Genomic DNA, 20,794 nt, shown 5'->3' with positions numbered 1-20,794 from the left:
ACCCCAATGGATATGTTAGCCTTTAGACCAGCTCGCTCATAGTGCCACCATAAGCCCCCCAACCTTACCAAGGAGAAAATAGTTTATGGCAACTATCGAACATGACAACCCTTGATCCTTCAGGGATCGGGGAAGCAGTACAGTACTTTTCACTCAGTTACTTGTGCTCACTTGGTCTCAGAGAGATACACAGAGTAAATGATGGGGAGTTTTCAATAAGCATTTATTGAACCAGTGTCATTCTAGTGTAAAACATGTTTGCTGTGACAATGATTTAGACAGAAACAGATATGTAAGATTACAAGCACCGACAGAGTAAATAAAATGTAGAAGTCTACCATGGTGCTGAACAGTAAATAAATGCAGGCATATCGATACACGGCAGTAATTGAGTGTACTCCTAAAATGCAAACCCTACCTAATTGTACCTAAGCGTACTTAGCATGGATGTGGGTTTAAAGCCAAGAATCATCTAGGAAAAAGCCAAAACCCCATTATCCGATGGGAGAAAATGAAGAAACCCATCTTGGTCTTGAGTTAGACATCCCAGAAGGGATGTCAGACTAGTGCAAGCTGGAGCTTCTGCAGGCAGGAATCTCAGTGTCTAGTGTCAGCGTGAAAGCTTCTCTTCTGGTTCCCCAGTGAATATGTGGTTCTTTTATACTCAAAAAGTACCCTCAGGGACTCTACCTGCATAATAAATGAGGCCAGTTTTGGAGAAAACTGATTGACATTTATTCTGCACATAACTAGGTGAAAGGTCAGTGCCAGACCGTTATGCAGAGCAAGGTAGTATGAATGTACGTAAAAGGTCTTGTAGCTGGCTAGGCTTATATTGGGGTACATTGGGATTCATAACACCCACTCCTCGTCCAAAGATCGATAAGGTCAAGTAATGCTAAAATATGCCTGTCTAAAAAGCATAAAAACACTGTTATAAAAACCGGTGTAAAAATTATTTTAGAAGTTCAAAAAGCTCTACAAGTCCTCTAAAATAGTCAATATATTGTTAGACCAACTGAGTACATCAAAAGCCATGGTGCTCAGTGAGAGCAGCAGAGAAAAATAAAACAAAACAATGTTTTTGAATTCCAATTTGGCTTGTTTTGGAAAAAGGCCTGTTGAAGATTGCATTAATCTCTTAGCATGAGCTGAAAGCCATTTTGTACTTGGCAGCCATTTTACTTAGCTATGTGCTGGCCATTTGCTGTTTCCCTCTCCCAGAGTCTTGCACATGCGCAGATGTGCTTAGCTATTTTAGTGCACCTGTTCCTAGTATAGAACTGTCAGGCTGTTCTAACTGATGTCAGCAACTTATTACTCCTCCTACTTGTTGACTGTACAGTTTCTGTATGACCATCTATGTGCATAACTCTTCTCATGTGTACTTGTACCACCTTTTTCAGCCCCTGTGTGGGTATAAAAGGACCATGCTTCTTCTGTTCAGTGTGCTACTTCACTCAACACCGAAGGGTGCTGTGTGAATGTAGTTCCACCTCATGAGGTTTATTAAACTTTGTATTTTCTATTCCAGTTTCTGTGCCAACTTCTTCCTATTGGTCTGATGACTCTGTGCAGAGAAGGGCGAACCCCTTGCACTGGTAGGCCTAGCTGAGGTCACCATCAACAAATTGGCGCCCAACTACTGGGGCTCATTGGTGACTCGGATGCCCAAAGGATTGGTCGCAACGAAGGATTGGAATCTCGCTCTGGACGCGATCGCTGCCCGATGAGACCTGAGTCTTGGCTACCACGGCGTTTTTCCTTTCTTTCTGATCTGACCATCCAGGTGGCGCCGGCCTCGACTGAGATCTCTTCTGGTGATTCGCCGTGCAGTGACCATTTGGTCGATTTTAGAAATTGGCAGTTGGAACCTGGACACCAATTGATTGGTAAGTGTCCCTCTGTGGCGCTTGCTGTTGGTTTTGATGCCTGGGATTGGTAAGGTAGTTTAGTAACACTTACTGTGACTTTTGGATTTTGGAATTGGTGTTGGCCAACTTGGTTTGTTATGAGATTTATATATGGATTGCAATCTATATAGGCAGGTAATGAGGAGAATTTTCTCTATCTGAATTGATTTGAACGGCACATCTTACTAAAAGTACCTTAAGTGCTACTTTGATTATAATACTGCATATTCTGCACTATTTTTGGCATGCCTGTTTTTAGCACACTTCATAGGATGTGTTGCTTTTGTAGTGGTACCAATTTGAGACTAGATGAAGCACAACCGGCCCCCCGGAGGGGACGCCTAATAGGGATATGTATATTAAGTATGGTCTTTCTTCTATAATGTACAGCGCATTATGGAATAAAATCACTCGTAAGGATCCTGAGTTGCGTTGGCCTATGTATGGGTCATTTGATTTACGAAAGATTGAGTATGTGGAACAATGTATGTTTAAGCGAAAGCCTATGCAATAGATGTTTGATTGTGTACGAATGTGGGAGAAAGAAGTGCGTGAACGAATGAAGCGTGAGCAAGCCTTGATTGAAAAAGAACAGCGAGAACAACATTTATGTGAAAGCATTAGAGCTGAAGAACAAAGCAGTTAATTGTAAGCAAATGCGTGATGGTCTTTTTGTTTTCCCCCAGGTGAATTTATGAATGTGTTGCTTTCTTGGATGTACCATTTTTAAACTTGTATATAATTAGCCGGCTCCCCTAGAAGGGATACTTAACTAGGTTTAGGTATAAAAAAGTATTTCTTCTTTGGTAACTAGTACCCCGAGGAACTAAATATGTACATAGAAAGGATCCTGGTCTGTGCACTTAGTAACATTCATAAGTGGTGATAAGCAGAGCATTTTTTTTCTTGGTGTTCTGCCAGCCAAATCTAGTGAATATGACTTACAACTAGTATTTACAAATGGTTTGGTTTAAGTGCAGTCTGTGGGCTGTCTTTTGTTTCTGTCCTAAGTGTTGATCTGTGGGTTAAATGTGTGTTTAAATGTCTGTGGTTTGTCATTAGTGGTACTTGTAAGTAGCGATTGCGCTCTTGGTGCAAGAATGGCTAGCCTTAAGTGCCCTTCACTTATTCACCCTCCGCCTACTCAGCCCATACCGACCTGCTATTATCATCATTATCTCCATAGCCATTCACTGTGAGACTTTCTCATTCTACACCCCTGAACGCCAAGATGGGATAAGGGGAATCCAAGTGCTACGGCTGTAGCAGTACATCTGAGGAGCCTTTTCAGCCCTGATTTTCCTATTTAAGAAGCCAGCCACCCATCCCGTGAGGTAAACTGACACTTAGTTTTTTCAGTCATGGCTCGCACTGTTCACAGCTAACTATGGCTGTAGTATTAATCTCAATTTCTTTGCAATTACCATACTATTTTTGCAACTACTAAACAGTACCTTTGTCCCTTGTGATTATCATTGCAGAACCCGGCTGGGTCCTCACGTGAGTTCTTTTATTTCACTTTTCACAAAGGCACTTCACTTAGGCTGCGCCTTTTTCACATCCAGGTAACCATCCTTTAATTGAACCTTTTAGTAGAGTTTCTCGCATCTGTGCCGGTACACGGGCCTCATGCTCACTTTCATTGATTTATTGTAGATGTCCCTGCATCGTTAGTCCTGAAGAGACTCCGCATTCACAGGAGGGTCGAAACGCCGTCGACAAGCATATAGAACAGACCACAATTCAGCCTGTATCATTGCATACGTAGACTGTTAAAAAAGTGTATTGACATGGTCGGTCTGTTTTTTCTTATTTATGGAAACCCACTTTTCAAAAAAGCATTTTGGTTTTCTACAGTCACTTTGTGGTTCCAATTTTCACTCGGAGACACTATGCATAAAAATTTCTTTAGGTTTGTGATTTAAAAAAGTGTATATGCTATTTACTGCTTTGTATAAAATACAGTATTGATTCAACTGTGTAGAGATTTCATTTTGTCCTCTGACATTACCAAGTCCTTTTCAAATCTATTGCCATTGTGCGTATATATTGCTTAAATCATTCTTTTTATTATCCACTGGAACCATTGTTCTTCCATATATAAACTGTATTATGTGTATGACACCGTTTTGAAAATGTCTGGAATGAGCTCAATGTTTTTTTTTGTCATCATTCTGTTATGCCAAATATAATTAAAATAAAATACATTTTAAAAGAATCCAGCAATGAATTATATAATATATGCTAAATAGCTGCACGCTATCATTAAATTGACAGAGTAAGACACTATACATGTGTGCAAATTGCCACATTGTTAAAGATAAAATTAGAATCCACATTTAATAGGGAAAAAAAAGCTTCAAAAAACGAAATTGTGTGTTTTGCAATAGATAAATTAAGATACAAAATGTCACAGTATGTATCCTTCTGTATTAGGTATTAACAGGCATTCACATTATTTGAGTGAGTTGGTTGTTGCAGACCTGAATACATTACAGAACGACAGATTTGTGGAAAGGCTGACTTGAAAGGCGTGTGAATTCGACGCCTTTACGTGTCAAGCAGCTGTGTCAGCACGTGGGTATTTCTGACTCCGGCCACAGAAAACAGCTGAAGTCAAACACGGTGTAAAATCCTGCATTTCAGACTGCTGTTTGAAAAGTTAGAAATATAGTTTCATTATTTTTGATAAACAGAGGACAGATTGACAGTAGAGATTAATTTTCTTAATGCCTTTTTAAATAAGGATAAGAGTGGTTTTTGATGTTAAATAATACTGACTGTCCTTCATTTAAAAGTGGCGCAGACTTTCAAGTTAAGTTTCTGTGCTTAGGGCTAAGAATAAATGTGTTTAAATATGATAGGCAAAGGGATGCAGATGGCTTTTCATATGTGGACTCATCAAAATGATTAGATTTATTAAAAAAAATATATATATATTTTGATTATATAATTTTTTTTATTTAAAATAGGTGCATTAAATTCGTTTTTTAATATTTATAATGCCTAATAATGATGCTTTGACCTCCTAGCATCCAAATTGAATTTAAGCCATGCTATACAGCAATAGGGGGTCACTTACATGTGAAATGTCACTTTACCCAGGCGTACAAAACTCATTTTTATAAGGGTATACATTATACATTTCTGATGCCACATCTCTGGGATATGTAGGGGACATTCTGGGGATGACTATTATGCAAAAACATTGTAGGATATTCATTTTTAAGTGCCCCAAACATCAAAGTCGAAATTGAGTAAAATTCACTATTTAAATGAGGTTATTCCAATCAGAGCAGCTTTTCAACTGCCTCAGGCAACAGTAAATGCACATATGTAAGCATAGAATGAATAGCTGACATCTATACTAGTAGACAAGCACTCGGCATACTGCTTACAAATATAAATATGTACAAAAAAACTGGCAGAAGTTAAAAAGCTTACCTTTGAATTGCTGGTAGACAGGAATGGAGTGGGTTTTGCTGTTGAGCTTTCAGTCTCCAGGGTCACTTTGAATTTGTAAAACTGCATGAAAACCTTGCACTCAAGATGGAACAGCTGAATAGGTTAAAGGCCGAAGTCCTACATTTAGAAGCAGCGTTCAGCGCAACATTTGCTTTGACATTTCGACATTTGAAAGACGAAATGGCAGGGCAGGGACAGAAAGAGGTTTTGCTTACTTTTTTTTGGCAAAACCAAGTTTTTGTTCACTCACATGAATAGATTGCATAATAATAATGGTATATGTGAGCTTTTATTAAGACAATGGCTCTGCCATATATGTAGCACTAATGCTTTTAGGGCTGAATTAAGGAAGCAATGGGATTTAGCTTGAATTCATGTGCCCTCGTTTCACACTTGTACATTTGCTAAAGGAATGTGTTCTTTAGCTAGCTCAATGGTGCTATTTAGCTCCTCAGAGTTTGTTTATGCCCAGTTGCTGCAAATAGGGGTTGATAGTGTTGACAGAATGGAACCTGTTACAGGTTTCCTACTGTCAAAAATGGTGGGAGGAGGCTAGCTCCTTTACAAATTAAGGGTAGGCAAATTTATGTTTTCTCTCTCTTTTTCCTAATTTCTTTTGAGCCTGTCTAAACTGTCTGTGAAATAGCCATGAGACATTTAATTGGCTATTCAGTAATATTGTTTTAAACATTATTAGCATGAATAAAATGAATAAATACATTTGCTATGTTACTGCCCATCCTGTCTGATGAAATTATGAATGGATGAGTAGTCTAGATTGTGGTTTCCTTATTTGATCTTTAAGGGGAACTAGCTGTGGGTAGTTTTTGTTCTGAAATTCTCAGGTGATAACACCACTATTGTGTGTTATACTCATGCTACATACAGTTTTTCAAGGGCATTGCTAGTTTTTATTAGCTAGTCTGTGTAAATAAACTGACAGTCCTTACTAGAGCTGATGTTGCATAGTTTGGATTTTGAAAAATAGAATGCAGAGAAGATGCCCATGTGATCCTTAGCAAACATTTTTGAGGAAAATATTGTTTTATAGGAGTCTGTTTGTCACAAGATGTTCTGCTGGAGAAAATGTACCCATTATGTTGAAGTTTTTAGTTCTTTATGTAATAGGAATCCCTGTTAAAGTAGCAGTTTTAGATTTTCCTGTTGCTCCTATAACATGAGAGCATGGTCCTAAACATACAATGTAGGTGCTTTTATTAAGAGAAATCATTTTAGAAGTGTCTGCAGTCCTGTACAAGTAATGCAAAGTCTATGAGTAAAAGTGTAGAACATTTCCTTTTTTCTTGAGGGTCTTTAGATGACTAAGATAGGAATATACAGATGTAAGGATTTGGAGTATGTCTGTATTGTTTTTCTCTTTCCCTCAGAATTTAGTAAATGAACACAGACTTCCTTGGCTGCTTGGGATTGGGTGACGTATTACTCTTGTCAGTTCACCAAAGAGTTCCTTTTATACTTGCCAATAGGTCGAGGCTGTTGTTTTTTTTTACTCTCACATAGATGAAAGTGGTTCTTGGGTGCCTTGCTAATATATGGGGCGTCCCTAGACTAGGAAGTATTCTGAGACTATCCTCTCTGTTGATAGATTATTTCTGTGCCTTGTCTAAAGACCTTTTGTTCTGTCCACCAATAGATATTTGCTGCCTTACAACCATTGCCAGAGGGGCGCGGACATCATATCCAGCTTGGAGAGTCAGCACCAGTCCAGCTTGAAGTCAAAGTGAAGGTAACCAGCACAGGCATTGCTGGCAACCAGGACCTCAGTGAAGGTAGAAGGCCGAAAGCACTGGGATGTGAAGTGTGTACCCCTGCCACTGTCTTGGCCGAAAGACGGGGTTACAAATCAGAAAGGAGAAATCGTGGATCAAGTTTTTGATGCCCAGCCGAGAGTCACAGACCGACCAGGAAGGCGAGAACGTTTTTGCTTGAGGTAACCCCCTTTGAAACAAGGGTTGCTTCAGAGATCCTAGCATCAGGCCTCTGAATCCTGGTCCCAAAGTGGCTGTAAAGTGTTCACCTTTGTTGGTCAAGAGATACCTGGGCACACTGAATGCAATCTATGGCCCCAACGAAAGAGCAGTGTGCCTGCAGAGCAATACAGGAGTTAGGGAAGGACTTGAGTTCAGGGTACAGGTGCTGTGTCTCTGGTGCTTGTTAGATTGAAATGAAGAAAACTGGTGCACTGCCTGAGACACTGGACAGGATCGCTGAGAGCATTTGCATTGGTGGGTGATTGCCTTATCCTGAAAGAAGAAACTTTTCCATTGAAACTGGGCCAGGATTCCTGAGTTGCGAGTTGTGCAGCTCCACCGTGGGAACAACAAGATCCTGTCTGTGAGGCTCAAACGGACACAGGGAGAAGACTCCCCTCTGGTTGGTTGTACAGCGGCTTTAATTTCCCAAGGACTTCATTTTCTTTTTTGTTGAAAATGTACCCCATTGGTCGTCCCATTTTTGAGGAGGAGCAACCCTTTGCAGCTCTTCGTCCTAATTCTCATGGTCCTGTGTGGTCCTCCTGGCCCTCTGGATCCAGGATCATTTTTGTAATAATATGTCTGACTGCTTTCATAATTGTATTAGGAATAATGTTTATTCTGCGAGAGAAAAGTTCATCTGAGCAGTTGACAAATGTTACTTTACCCTTTCCTTGATTAATACTCTAGCCCTCATAACGGAAACACTGGAAAAGTCTAGTGAAAATGTTTTTATTAGATATGTGCTGTTGGCTATTTTGAAGTTGAAATTGATGGTCACTGAAATGCATAGGAGTCTTGAAAATGTTTTTACTGGATGGTTCTAGGATTTGCTTAAGACTAGAAAGCTAATAATTCTGTTTCTGATAGTAATTACTCTCTCCTGCTATCTGTATGGCCCAATGCTCTGTTCCCTTTGTACTCCTGCTTATACCTTATACATACCAGCTTAACAATATTTAGAATGAGAAATGCCCACCAAGCAATGAATGAGGATATTGATAAATTTATGAAAAAAAATAATATGCATATTTCCTACTGGATTATGGGAATGTCTTTAGCTCATGCTAAAAGGACCATCTGTTGAAGATTGCATTAATCTCTTAGCATGAGCTGAAAGCCATTTTGTACTTGGCAGCCATTTTAGTTAGCTATGTGCTGGCCATTTGCTGTTTCCCTCTCCCAGAGTCTTGCACATGCGCAGATGTGCTTAGCTAGTAGAGTGCACCTGTTCCTAGTATAGAACTGTCAGGCTGTTCTAACTGATGTCAGCAACTTATTACTCCTCCTACTTGTTGACTGTACAGTTTCTGTATGACCATCTATGTGCATAACTCTTCTCATGTGTACTTGTACCGCCTTTTTCAGACCCTGTGTGGGTATAAAAGGACCATGCTTCTTCTGTTCAGTGTGCTACTTCACTCAACACCGAAGGGTGCTGTGTGAATGTAGTTCCACCTCATGAGGTTTATTAAACTTTGTATTTACTATTCCAGTTTCTGTGCCAACTTCTTCCTATTGGTCTGAGGACTCTGTGCAGAGAAGGGCGAACCCCTTGCACTGGTAGGCCTAGCTGAGGTCACCATCAACAGGCCGAACAGTTCCCATCACACTGAGAGCAAAATGTTTATGTGTCCTGTGTGGGAGACGAAACATCACTGTCACTTGCATTTGCGGATGACAGTCCCTTTAACACCTCATGTATCAGGTCAATGGAGCAAAGGTGAACATCTTCAGTTCCCGCAGGAGCCACTGAGGAATTTCTTGGTACCTGTGTGCTTGTTTTAAAGCCGGTGTCCATTCCGACAGGGGCTTAAGCATCCCATGGGGGCTATAAGAATGCCGTCATCAACATGAGGATATGCTGAAGACACTGTAATACACCTTTAAGGTGTCCAGTAGTACATCAGTGTGCAGGGGTGCAGTGTTAGATGTAGGTCCAACACGCATTAATTTCCACAAAATAGGCAGTGAAGCACAGGCAAGTTGCAGTCAACACAGACTGAGCTGAACAATAGTAACCCATGCTCGTTTAGCTCCCGAAGCTGAGGTGCACCAAAACAGGGTACCCTGCATTCATGGCAACAGCGCACAAGGAGTGCTTTTTCCATCTCTGGTGGAACTGGGCCATCCATTGCATAGCAGGAAATTTAAAACCAGGATATCCACTAGAAGTAGTAGGACCAGCAGAAGCCCTCCAAAAATGCTTCCCAATACAGAGTGTATGAATGCTGGAATAACTCTGAAGATTGTCTGTAAGGTGCTTAATAGTCCAGAACCTATGCTCTTAAATAGGTGCACAATCCCCTTCATATCGGACATGTTAAAGATACGATGTACTATTTCTTTGAAATGGAGCAGGAAGTTCGCTTGGGCAAGCGCCTGTATCTCAGACGAAGACCTTGTAACCTGGAGATCAAAAGTCTCTTGGGCTGGTGTTAATACCACATCCTTCTGTAAAAGCATGGCTTTCACTCTGGTCAGAGAATCAAACCGTATAAAGGAAACATCCAACAGAGGCCATAGCATTGCCTCCCTAACTGTGTGGTTTGGTAGAAATAATACTTGCATACAACAATTAACCCTGGAACTTACTGTGACCACATATGCGATGCCTGGTACCATCCCACAATAACCTTGATCATTCAACATCAAATAGATTCCTTCGAGAGCAGTGTCAACACTGGATAAATCATATCTGCTGGGGACACTTTCGAGTGACATGGTAGGTTTGCAACCGAAGCATGACAAGCTCTGTGAAGCAAAATATCCTGACAAATAAGAGACCCATATAAAAAATAATTCTCAAAGTTTGAACCGCTGAGAAAAACGTCAGTATCCCGATTTCTGCATCTAAATCTGTATAGCAAATCCCAAGACTCATATATTTATCCCTGTCCCAACACTTTATACCTGCCTAGCTGGTGATACTGTAGCCAATACTGAAATTGGAATGTTGTGACTGGCAGTGTAATATGGCCATAGAGTAACCATTCTGTGGACTGTGACTCAGCCACAGTAAAAGGTAATTTTTAACATTTTTCAATGTACAGCATTGTATGCATTTCATCTCCTCATGCCATTGTTGTCCATCTCAATAAAAGAATGGATGGGAATTGCGATTGTCCATGTTGAAATGTAGACAAATCCTGTTCATTATATATATTGCAGAAGACACAATGTTGCCCAGTGAATAAATCCTGGATGATAATTTGGTCATACCATTGTCGACCACTGCCAAAGCCTTTTATAGGTTAACCCTATCATTTCACAGTATCTCAGCAGCTTCCTGTTGATAGATTTTCCAAACCTCATTGTAAATAGCGTATAAGAAGCATTTCTGAGGTGGCATCTGGGAACTTAACAAAAAATCCCTGAGATCCATGTCATCTGAGAGTAATGACAAGTGTTGTTTTACCTGGGACAGTGTTGAGGTTCTTAGCCACTCTAGGCATACCTTCCCAACACTGGAAGATGTCACCACCCAAGTGTTCTCTTTGTACACAGCTATGGTCATGCCTATGGGTACTAAACCCTTCGGTGGTACCCCTGAATCTTGACTGATACCTATTCGTGTTGATAGGCTAAACCAACCATCCCTTCCAAATGGGGTCGGATGAATTGTACGAGCCATCATGAAGAATGTCATGTAATGTGTCCTCACTATGTTGTGTATAGTTTTGCCAGCCCTCAAAGTGTATAAGTAATGAAATCTGTGGTGTGTTCAAGTCCTTGATCTTGGCTAATCCAAAATAGGATTTTTTTTTTGCACTGTTTTGTTCAGGAATATTATCTGATGAGGCATGCTCAAAATAAGGCCTCAATTCCCTGAACTTGCCAATCTTTAGTCCCTCAGATAGATTTTGTGTCTATAGTGTCCCTTCAAAAGTCGAAACCCATTAAAGACAGTTGGGAAACAAAGGAAGCAGAGAATATCTGTTTCATGTTAGTCAGCATATTTTTCTTTGCAGTTGTAGTTGCAACCTTATAATAATAAGTGGTAGGGTCTGATGAGTTAAACCTAGAAAAATATGCAAACATTTGTGCAAATGTATCTGAACTACATTTTGGAGCTTATGGGCAATGTTCCCATTGATGGTAAGAGAAAACTTTATGTGGGATACTTGCTTTGTGCAAGAAATGATGACCATAGTGTTAATAACAAAACATGGTGTCAAAATTAGATGTATCATCATACAATTCATCGCTAGAAAATACAGCAGATTGTTCTAAATCAGACAGCATAGTATTTACAGTTTCACAGTCCCAATCATCAGAGAAAGTACTGAAGGTGATGATATCTCTTAAAGAAATTTAAAATAAGTGTGGTATTTTTAAACGTTCAGTTGGACCATGTACATCATATGAAACCCTGTCCCAAACCATTCGTTCTGGAACTAGAACTGCTATTATATCCACTAAGGAAAGGTCTCTCAGTTCAGGGTGTGATGATGCATGCGGTTTCAGGACCAACTTCACATGTTGTACTGTGGAGCGTTCTGGGAGGTAATGTCCATTCAGGAGCAAGAAAAAGACAGTCACTAAACCTATCCAGAGGATTGGGAACAGTATACCTGTAGAAATCCAGAGCTGTAGCCAGGGAGAAACAATGTAAGTCTTTTTCAGCCAGGTAGAAATTACAAAGTCGATGTTTGTGAGAAACAGGCGGTGTCGGTATATCTGGTTCACTTCGATCCAATGAGAAAGCATCAAAATCAATGACGTAGGCAGATGCAGTTCGATCTATCTTTGGTAGCTCAGCAGGTTTTGTAGAATTGGCAAATCTCTCCAGTCAAGACATATTCATATAGATGTCGGTATTAGGCCAAATTGAGATCTCTGTTTCAGTTGTACTTTGTTGTTGTTCAATTTCAACAGGTATGAATTCCATTCCATTGTTGGTAACTCCTTCACTTTGTGGAGTTGTATCTTCAAATGGTATTAACTGAACTTCCAGTATGATAGTGAGAGGAGATCGACGGCTACCCAAGAGCCAATGCGGACTACTATTGAGTATCAGTCCCATAGTGTCAGCCACAAAGTGTGGTTTGATCAAATCAATTGAGACAAAATTATTTTCTTTCTTACGGGCAAGAGGCGGAATAAGTACTGTTCTTGTTCTTTGACAGCCAGGACAGGTACAGGCGCTCTGCAAGATGGCCCAAATTCGTTATTGTCTGCAATATTCTCTATGACTAGGCCCCCAATCTTCGGGACCCATGCAGGTGATGCCAGAACAGCTTTTACTTCCCCAGTGGCAGTACATTTTAGTTGGACGTTTCTTTGTAATGCCAAGAATTCATTGAGTTCCTATAAGACAACCAAACGACCATTGCTGTCAAATGGTTTTTTTCATCCTCCACAGTGCTGCCACAGTCAATGTCAGGTACCCACATTCTAATCCTGAACAGGACTTCATATGGAGTACGGCCCCCCAGGGAACTTCTTGGCATGTTATTAAGTGCCCACTGGACCCCATATGAGTGATTGACCGAACTTCCACCCAAACCTAATAACATAGGTGTTAAGGATTGCTTTAAGTCCCGATTTTTCCTTTCCTACAATCAATTTTCCCTCGGGTTGATAAGGAGAGGAGTACCGCAATGCAATGCTCTAGCTTCCCATGGCTTCTTTGTGAGCTCATGAGCTAAACGCAGGGCTACGGTCAGAATGTAATGTGCCAATTACTTATCTCCCTATAAAGGCTCGCAAATCCTTTATAATAGTTTGGGCATCAGCCAAGCACTAAGGCCAAACCTACAGGAACCTGGAGCATTAATCCACTGCCACCAGGCTGTACCTGTAAGCCCTGTCTGATTGTAGGGGCTGCAGTGGTCCATATAGACACATATGAGAGGTCTGTCTGATATCAGTACGGGTGTTTGAGGTGGATGTGCTACGGTGGAACCCTTCATCTGCTGACAGATGTCGCACTTAAGGACATAATCCTTGGTCTGTTTAGTAAGACCTTGCCACCAGTAATGCTGCTTCAGTAGTGAAATGGTTGCAATGATACCTGCATGTGCTGAACCCTCACCCTTGTGTGCAGCTAGAATTAAACCTAATCTGTGATCCATGTTTGGTATTACACTATCCCCCACTCCTGGAATTTGAGCATACGGAATATTTTGCACATCTAATTTGAAGGAGTACTTGAGTGGAAACCCTTTTGGCAAGGCTGAGCTGTTGTTGCTCACAGCTTTCACAGCTATCATTATCTGCCCATCTATTCTCATACTAAAACAAGTGATTGCCGCTATGGCAGCAGTTCTCAATGTCACCGTGGTGGCTGCATCAGCCAGTGAATTCTCTGCAACATGCACACCAACATGCTGATGACTCAATGTGTGAATTACATGAGCCCGTGGCAAGCCGTTTTTCAGCTTTGCTACCTCTTCCCTTGGCAACTTGTGCTTTATTGTGCAATCTTTGTAACCTCTAACCCCATTTTGGCCACAATAGTGAAGATATTAATTATATGACTGGACACAGTAAAACAAATCACACAGAACTAGTGTGGGAAATTCCCAATCAGTATTTTTTAGTGCCAGTATCAGGGCTTTTATTTCTGCCAGCTGGGCCGTGCAATCTCCTGGGGACTGTGTCTGTATATTAGTAAGACGAAACTTGCCGCCCACTTATGTCCCTTCACATTCACACATGCTGCGCTTTATTGCTGTTTACTTCATACGGCAGACTGGGCAGATCCGTCAGTGTAAATAATGTATTCCTACTGATCTAGAGGCATTATTTCATTTGGGGGAGGATATTCTTGTTTGTACTGCAGAAATGCTTGTGTATTGAATGTAGAATAAGACCTTTTGTCTACATCTGTTGCATTGAGAGAATTAGCCCATTGTATCCATTGTGGATGCAGTGCTTTTGCGTTTGGAACACTTACTTTGGTAACAGACTCTAAGGTTGGTACTGGAGTCACAACAATTATATTGTTCCCCTGTGCTAGTGCTCTTTCTCTCAATACAGCAGTCTGATTTGTATGCAATGAGTACAGTCTTACCTTCATTGAAGGTTTGTTAAGTGTACCCTGATTGACCCGCGTCTACACGGATCACAAAAATCATGGTGGTTACACGTGTATGTAAGTGTTTGGAAGCTTTCATGTCAGCTTGTATGGAACAGAGAATTTCTGGTGTTCCTGTGTCCAATGTCGAACTGAACAATGAGGTTTATTTAGGGTGTAGAAAGGTTTTACTTTTTCTGAGTAATCCAAAATGTATGTGCTGCCACAATTTAGGAATCCTAAAATGAATTGTAATACTTTCAGAGTCTTTGGAGGTTGGATCAGCGTGCATTTCTCCTAAAAATTAGCTGCCAGGCTTTTTCCCTCACTTGATAACTCATCTAAAAAATAGGACATTGAGGTGGGCAATTTTAGATTTTTTAAAGTTAAATTTGTAGCCCACTGAAGTGAACCCCAAAATTATGTTGTTCACCCTGTGCAAGTGATCCAATAACTTATTGTCTGTTAGATAAATATCATCTACATAGGACAAAGCTTCCTCATCACAATTTTGAAGTAACTGTTACTCTTGCTGAGAACAACCCGGGGCTATTCTTATATCCTTGGGGCAGTTTACAGAATTGGCGCCGAGAGCCGAGTGCTGTAAATGCTATCAAATATCTCCTTTAAGGCACTATAGTTTGGCAACAGAATCAATTTGAGATATCTGATGTTGTTTTGTATTTTTTCTGCACAGTGTTATTCATTAATGGGGCACTGTGTGCATTCTGAACTACAAATGTCTTTGAGCATGTGTTCAAATGACCGTAGTCTGAAACTAGACGGTATGAATTGTCAGGTTTCTTTGCGGGAAACAAAGAATTATTCATGGAGGAGGTGCAATTTTTAATCACATCTTGGTATTTAAGTTCATCTAAGATCTCCCTGAACAGTTTCTTTGTGTCATATTTTATTGGGTACTGCCTCTGTGGTGTAGGAGTAGTTTTAATTGGGATTTCATGGTGAGGTGACTTAGTATCTCACCCTACATGATTGCAGTAAAGGGCTGGAGCTAGCACTAACGCCCTCTCCTGCATGTATGTATGTTTCAGGGACTATGGAACGAGGTTGGAGAAGGCTGATAATGTTGCCTCTTCCCCTTCAGGCCAGTCCATAATGAACTCAGGTGGCCATTTTCTTTCAGCCAACAGGATACTGAATTCAAAAGTCAGGTTCTCCCAAAAGAGACATTTCACTTTTCTTGGTATTTCTCCCTCTCTTTGGAGCGTTATTTTATAAAACTGATGTGGGACACTTACTCTTGTATCAGGTGTCTCCACCATAATATGTTCAATCAAAGCTGCTGTCACCAGAAATTTCATCAGGTTCTGGTGAGCTATTGTTACTTCTGCTATGCTGTCTAGCATCGTCAGAGCCCATTCCACATTCAGTAGTAGAGTCCTCAGTAGCCTTGGCATTTCTTATTTTAAGGCCAGCTACTTTCTTCTTTTTAAATTGAGGTTTTCTTTTGGGTTTATTCTCTTGTTTGATAATGTAGTCTGAAGTGCTGTATGTGTCTCTTGGCTTTGCTCGCTCTTCTGATTTGCATTCTGACCGACCTTCCCTCTCTGAGTTTTTTGATGAACCCTGAAAGGAGCGAGCGGAACTTGCATCAGTATCTTGATACCTGTCAGGTTTTATAATATTGCAACGGTTTCTAAGGTTATATTTTCTATTAGAGGGCTCCTGTTGAGGAGACCCACCTCGTGATCCTGATGCATTCTGCTTATTATTTTTTGATTGTTTGTAGTCCCATTTCTTTTTGGAAGAATTAGGTGCCTGCTTTGAATTTTCCTTTTTAGGATTACTCATTAATTGTGGTTTCACAGGTCTTGCAATCAAGATATCTCTACCCAATAAAGGTATCTTAGATAATCTTAGTTAGTTCTCACTCCTGTTGCGCAGGAGTGAACTCCCTTAGGCATTGGCATATAGCCACCACTGATGCCTCCCCTTTTATGTTAGCTAACATATTTGTTGATACCTGTGCAGAATTACCTATCAATTTCATCCATAAGTCCAGGGCAGGTTCTGCCCCGTACACATTCTGTATACGTTTCAATACTTCTGGTATGACTGCTGTTGAGGGGGTACCATGTGTTCTGAAATAAACAGCAGCAAAAACTGTACCCCAAGTGGTACAATCCTCTATCGGGGGAGCTATTCCCACTGGCAAGCAAATAGTCAGTTTTCTGTGTTTTTCCTACAGTCCTGTGTGGGGAAACACTGCCTAAAGCTGTGCTGGTTTCTGTGCTATCCAGAACGGCATCTGCTCAGGTCTAGCGGGCATTCTTCGAATTATCATGTTCAGCATTTGTGAGTGAGCTTTGTAGCTGTTCCTTGTGGTTGACCAGCTTGAGTGACCCTTGAAGGTTGAATTGTATGTGTTCGCATTACAAACTGTGTAGGATTTCCAGAGAGTTTTATTATCTCTTTGTGAACTGTACGTAATTCTGCTTCTGGCAACGTATCTATCTCTGGATGCGGTGTGTAAGCAGCTAGAACCGGCCATGTTGCTCCTTCTCTGCTGAGTGGACTGAGTCTCACTTAATCTATAGTGTGAGGGTGGGTGCCTTTAAACCACTTAACATGCTCTTGGTAAGTTAACAGGATTTCTATGTCTTAACAGTACTTCTATGTCCTCACATGGAAAGTGTTTGTCAGGTGTCTCATCTGGAATGTAGGTATGAAACAAATATGTGCGCCCATCTGCAGGTGGTACCTTAATCCAAGAATAGAATACCTCTGTTCTGAATGCCTCGTGTGCCTCAATCATGAAGGTAACAGCCCCAGCCAATGATGTAACCCCATAATTTAATAATTTCATAGTAAGTGCATGTCTGTAATTTTCTGAAATGTTAGGAGCACCTTCCTGCTCTGCTTCCTCCCTACTATCACCACTCGTACCAGCGTCTCCAGTCTGAGACATTATGGGAGGAGTATTAAGCAAAAGAGATAAGGTTTTGCACAATATCAAGCTTGAACAAGCCTACAGTCAATACATAGGATATACCTGCTCAGCTGTAGCAGATTTTTCCCTTCCCACTCCCGATGTCTCTGGTTTATTGTCAGTAGGGGCCTTTGAGAAAGGACGACTGAATTACTCCGATTTGATTGTTAAATAAGAACCAACCCAACGTTGGCAATGTCATGTCGTGTAGCTCCTAATAATACATAGGTTCTGCGCATTTAAAGAACATAAACTAAGGGATTGGAGTCTAGACTGAATCCAGACACTCCCAAAGGATATGTTAGCCTTAGATCAGCTAGCTCATAGTGCCCCATAACCTTACCAAGGAGTGAATAGTTTCTGGAAACTATTGAACATGACAACCCTTGATCCTTCAGTTTCAAACTCCTGTGATATTTCCACTATTTTTAATCTTTTACATGTTAATCTTTTACATGTATTTAAATTGATTGTTTGACCAAATGTATTGAATCTGAATTTAGGGAATTCATTGTAAACGGGGAGACTGCTACTTTACTGTTTCATGGTGTAACAATAGAGAGGCATCTCGCCTTCTGCGCCATAGAGTTGCACAGAGGCCAGTGGTTGGCTTTCTAGCAGCCAACTCCACTTCCTCTCTAAATGTGGACTGCGGTTTGGGCGCACAGCTGGGACGCCGCAGGTGTGACTTAAGGCAAACTCGTCTGCTCCCATCTGCACCTGTCTGCGCCGAAACAGGTCCAGAGGTCAGGAACCCTGCTCCAACCAGTACAGGTATGCACAAGTACACCATAAAGCAGCTACTAGCTCCTTTGCTGGTTGTAAATAACATTCTTGATATTAGAAGAGTCTGTATTCAGTGTGGCTTTGAGCTGCACACAAACATGTATATACATTTAGAAACTCCCGAGCACCATGAAGCTATGTGGAAACTGGAAATGATTAACGTTCGCTCAATCAATATGTCATTGAAATTAGAACCTTGTTAGGGGATGACCCCCTGGACATACTATTTGTTACGGAAACATGGCTTTATGATAGATTCACAAACTAGATCGAATAGGAAAAATAGTGGGTGGAATTGCCATCATATTAAAAGGCGATCTAAGATGTATAACCTCCCCATTCTCTCTTCCAGAGCGTGAAAGTCTTCAGTTTCATATCATACTCTCTCCCACCCGCATGTTCTCAGGCATTTTTATTTACAGACCACCGGGAACAAGCTCCAAATTAGTGGAAGCAATACTAAATGCACTTGGCTAGCCTAGCGGTAGGGAAAACTCACACAACTATTTTGGCGGATTTCAGCCTTCACTTTGACGCACATGGCACCCCATCCTCAGAAGGCTGCAGGACAACCCTGAGGCACTAGAACTAACTCAACATGTGTCAACATCTACACATGAGAAAGGGCATACATTAGATCTCATATTTTCTAATGAGCCCCAGGTTACAGTATCTAAAGTAATCCCTGTTCCCTAGTCAGACCATTGCCATGTTCTTTTTAGGCTACCCAAACCTGTCCAGCTGAGCAATGTTAGGGCCCCGACCACCGCCACAAGGAGCTGGTCGAAGCTTGATCCCGGAATCTGGACAAAAGTCCTGAATGACAAAACCCTGAATTTTGTAGGGAACTTAGAGGAGGACTACCAGCAATGGGAGAACTGGATTGTTAGACACTGGGTGCATGCATTCCAAAGATAGGTACCAACTCTAAAACCCTTACAAAGATAGCCCTATGGTACAATGACCATCTTATTTTACTGAAAAAACAGTGCAAGAAATTGGAAAGGAACTAGAGAAAGGAGAATAAGCTGGCCCTCTAAATAAAATATAAAGCCTAAAACAGGTCCTATCATAACGAAATAAAGAAAGCGAAGGCTACGTTTTATGAGGAAAAAAATCATGCAGGCCTCAAACTCCCCGAATGAACTATTTAGAGTGGTCAAAGCCTTGACCATCCCTCATGAAATTAGTATTCTTCCACAAGCCACAAAAGAAATATGTAATGAAATAGCTTCTTTCTTTCATAAAAAAATGACAAATATTTACAGCCAATTTCAAGGTAGTGCCGAACTAGCTCTTGGGGAGGAAATGAATGTCAGAGAATTAACTCCAACACTAACTCTTTCACAATTCCCTAGGCTCAATGAAGAAACTATCCTCAATTTGATAAGGGTAACCAAACCAGGATCCCTATTAGACCCTGCACCTCCATATATCCTATCCAAAGCAACAGATGTTATTCTTCCTTCACTAATGGAGCTACACGATCGCTCACTAGAAGTGGCTTTGGTCCCAACACACTGGAAGCACACAGTAATTAGACCTTTACTAAAAAAAACATTTAGATCAAGCATTACTTGGTAATCTTTGACCCATATCAATACTTCCTTTTCTCAGTAAACTTCTGGAGAGACATGTCAACCGGTCATTAGTCAATTTTCTGGAGGACAATAACTTTCTCCACCCAACCCAGATGGGCTTTCATGCTCAGCTTAGCACAGAAGTGGAACTTCTGGTGGCCACAGAGGAGTTTAAAGCTCTGCTAGATAATGGAGGCTCTGCCGCTATCCTACTGCTTGATCTGAGTGCAGCATTTGACATTGTTGATCATGCCATCTTGAAAGATAGGCTATGGAAAGTAGGAATTCAAGATAGAGTGATGGATTGGCTCAACTCTTTCCTGGAAAATAGATCTTATCAATTTATGGAAAAGCACTGCTCATCAGACAGCTTACCAATAACCTTATAAGTGAAGTGCCACAGGGACCGTCACTCAGCCCTATGCTGTTCAACATATATGTTCCACAACTTTCCACCATACTGCAGGAGGTTGACATCACGGCTGTCTCATATGCAGATGACACCCAGTTGGTTGTCTCTCTGACAACTGGCCCCAATTTTGGTAACCAACAACTGGTAGCCTGCTTGGATAAAGTTGCCCACTGGATGTCGAACTCTTGGTTAAAGCTAAATGGCAACAAGTCTGAACTAATGATACTAGGTAACGTGGCCATTTCCAGACCATTGGATAGTTGGCGAATTGATATGGGCAACCCTCCTAACCCCCAAATCCTCTATACAAATTTGGGAATTTGGCTGGATAGTGCCCTTGCAATGGATTACCAAGAAAATAAATTGTCTTGAATTTGATCCGGCTACTTAGAATGATCAGGAAGATACTTGCATTGATCCCAGATCATTTAAGAAAAATTGTGATTCAGTCCCTCATAGTCTCGCGTTTGGACTATGAAAACTCTCTTTATGTGGGCTTGCCGAAGTATGCAATAAAGGGATTTTAGGTGGTGCAAAATGCACAAGGCATGCTCCTGCTAAAGGTTCCAAGCTTCTTTTCAGTAAGACAATCCTTTAAACAGCTCCATTGGCTGCCGATTGAGGCAAGAATCAAGTTCAAATCCCTCTGTATCCCAGATAGGGCAACAAATAA

The sequence above is a fragment of the Triturus cristatus genome, chromosome 8, assembly GCF_964204655.1.
Source record: "Triturus cristatus chromosome 8, aTriCri1.1, whole genome shotgun sequence".
NCBI classification, from domain to species: domain Eukaryota; kingdom Metazoa; phylum Chordata; class Amphibia; order Caudata; family Salamandridae; genus Triturus; species Triturus cristatus.
Note: the sequence above shows the minus strand (reverse complement) of the source record.